The following is a 2,753-nucleotide window of genomic DNA, read 5'->3' as shown; positions in this document are numbered from 1 at the left end:
ACACACACACACACACACACACACACACACGCACACACGCACACACACACACACACAGACACACACACACACACACACACACACACACACACACACACACTTTGTACCTACCAGGCAAGCGACCAGCACTGAGTCGCTGTTATTTCTCTCAGTGGGGGAGCGACACAGTTCAATGAGACGAGGAACAGCTACAGACAGCGGAGGGGAAAAAAGAAACGTTACAAATGTTCCCTTTTGATATCAAATATAAACAGAGGTGAACAGAGACAGCAATCGCTTAGACATTCTGAGTAGAAACACTTCAGATGTTGATGAAAATGTAAGAAGATTAAGACGTCAATAAACGTTTAATAAGGAGAAATGTAATACTTGTTCACTAAGTCCCTCAAGAATGATGACGAATAGGATCCAACTACCATGCAGTGAATAAGACACTTTTGTGGCATGGAGTTGTTGAATTGGCATTACCCTTTTTTACCTACGATACGATAACACTTGATTGACAGATCACATTTTTCTTGCATCAGAGCAGCTGCATTTGCAACAACAGGGAAAATTGCTGATTTAATCTCTTATTAAATGCTTGTGTTTTTGACGCATGCATGTACAAGGAACAGGGAACCCGAAAACGGAGTAAAATGTTGATAATGAGAATGATAATAATTACAGGGGGCCGTTTGCACCAGCAGCTAATCTATATCAAAAGCCCTATTTGCATTCTCTCACACAACAGAACATTCTTCATTCATCCAGTCGTATGCTCAATATTCCCGAACCACTCTTTAACCAAACGTTTCACCCCTTCCCTACTGTGGCACAAGTCTGAAATATAGTCAATTTTCGGGGTCTCCTTCCACCGTTTAGTCACACAGGAGATAAGGAAGACAACGTTTTGTTGAATCTTTTTAAATCACCTAAGGCATGGATTGTGTTTTAAGAATTTCTCCATAAAAAGGAAAACTGATTCAAGGCTTTTTAACTTTTTGCCAGCCGGGTTTATTGGACCTTTATTCGTTTTCAAAGTGTTGTGTTTTCCAGTTTTTCGTCACTATATTTATTCCTCTCAAGAAGAAGAATATAGGCAGAATAATACTTTATTCTTCTCACAATGGCAAATTGAATTCTAACTTAATGTTTCCTTCACACACACAGGATACAAATGAGGCCCAAAACCCACACATTCTCGACCGAGTGCTTTAATAAAGAGGCGTCGGAAGGGAGGAATCCTCAAAAGTGTTATTGGGAATCCTAATTTCTGCCCTACCTTTGAGCTGGATGGCTATCTGGGAGACTTCAGGGTCTCTGCTCAGCCGGGCCAGAGTCACAGCGGCTTTCTGCTGAACTCGCTCGCAGGCGGCGCCCTCCGATGGACTGACGGAGGACGGCTTCTCTCCGAGGAGCAGCAGCAGGCGCTCGATTCCTGGGAAGAGACATAAAACATCCTTCAGATTATTAACATGAAACCAAAGACTCAAGAGGTGCCAGGGTGGCTTGTAAGGAACAGAGATAAGATAAGACGAGATAAGAATGACTTTATTGATCCCAATTTGGGTAATGTTGGTGTTGCAGCAGCATAAAAAGGCATGGCATTGTACAATACAATTAAATAAACAAACAATAGATATCTCAAACGGCACAGAAAGGAAGAAATATGGTACAGAAGTTACAGTGAAACACACAAAGAAAAGATTATGAAAGAACGAAAAGAGGAAACAGACAGCTTACACTAGGCAGACACAAGCCAACAAACACTTCAAATTGAAACATAAGCAAAAAAAGACTCAGACATAACAAAGTGCTCAGGTGATTTGGAAAAAAGCCCAATTTCACACAACCACTCACCAAAAGGATTGAAACCAAAAGTGCAGTTAGAAAGCGGAATCAAACGATACGAAAAAGATTGAGGTGAGATAAAATCAGCACAGTCAAGTTCTTCTTCATAAGTGCTGAGATTCACAACTTCATTATACAATCATGAACAGTTTTGGCAAGTCATTGTCAAATTGCATAAATATTCTGTAAAGGAAACAATAACAAGTCTGTTTATGTTTATCGACTGAGGGACCAATATATATATTAGAGCAATAATGAAATTGCTGTTCAATTGAACAGATACTGGCACAATTAAAGTCTTTGCGTGTATTTCATTATTAACATGATTAATTTAATTGGGTTGTATTAAATGGAATATTTTTAACGCGGTAGACTTGCATGCAAACATTTAAATAAAAAAAATACTGAATTGAAGGGATAACAAAATGATTTAAAATAGTATTAGGCATTTCTTTTCTTTCTTTTTTAATATGTGCATATGCTCAGTAGGCTGATGTTTTATTAAAGCACGAAAAGTGGTCGGGTGTCGTGCTACAAAATCACTCACACGCTCGTAAATTATATAAGTGTAACGATAGCCATACAATTTCTCGGGTAAGGTACGCGTTATATTGTTGTCTCGACAAACACTCTGCCTCGCTAAATGGATGGGGTGGAAATTCCCACATTAAGACAAAACTGGGAACTAAAAATAGAGTCCACCACTGGTAGAACCGGCTTGGGAGAGTCAAGACGGCTCGTCAAATACGAGGGCTTAGGACGGTTCTGTTCATGGTGGAAGAATGAGAATAAATTTTTATGTATTAATGAATATTATTATTAGTATTTACCATGCCAACCGTGCAAATTCTTTGTTGTAGACAACATTAAGAGGGAAATAGGAAGTTCTACCGTCGAAGTCTGTGATATTCCCTTCTTCG

The 2,753-nt window shown here is 39.3% G+C and overlaps 1 long non-coding RNA gene across 1 annotated transcript in view; it reads right to left on the bottom strand.

Annotated features, from left to right (window-relative positions):
* Positions 1–1,419, bottom strand: part of LOC104943956 (uncharacterized) — a 5,164-nt gene extending 3,745 nt beyond the window's left edge. Inside the window, exons 1-2 of the long non-coding RNA XR_798178.1 lie at positions 1,265–1,419; positions 112–188 (exon numbers count right to left, since the gene is read on the bottom strand). This is a non-coding gene — a long non-coding RNA (uncharacterized lncRNA). The remainder of the gene's footprint in view (positions 1–111; positions 189–1,264) is intronic.
* Between the last annotated feature and the right edge of the window lie 1,334 nt (positions 1,420–2,753).

The sequence above is a fragment of the Notothenia coriiceps genome, unplaced genomic scaffold (genome assembly GCF_000735185.1).
Source record: "Notothenia coriiceps isolate Sejong01 unplaced genomic scaffold, NC01 NC01_scaffold00000339, whole genome shotgun sequence".
Lineage (NCBI taxonomy): Eukaryota > Metazoa > Chordata > Actinopteri > Perciformes > Nototheniidae > Notothenia > Notothenia coriiceps.
The sequence above is the reverse complement of the archived record's forward strand: the minus strand, read 5'-3'. Positions and strand labels throughout refer to the sequence as shown.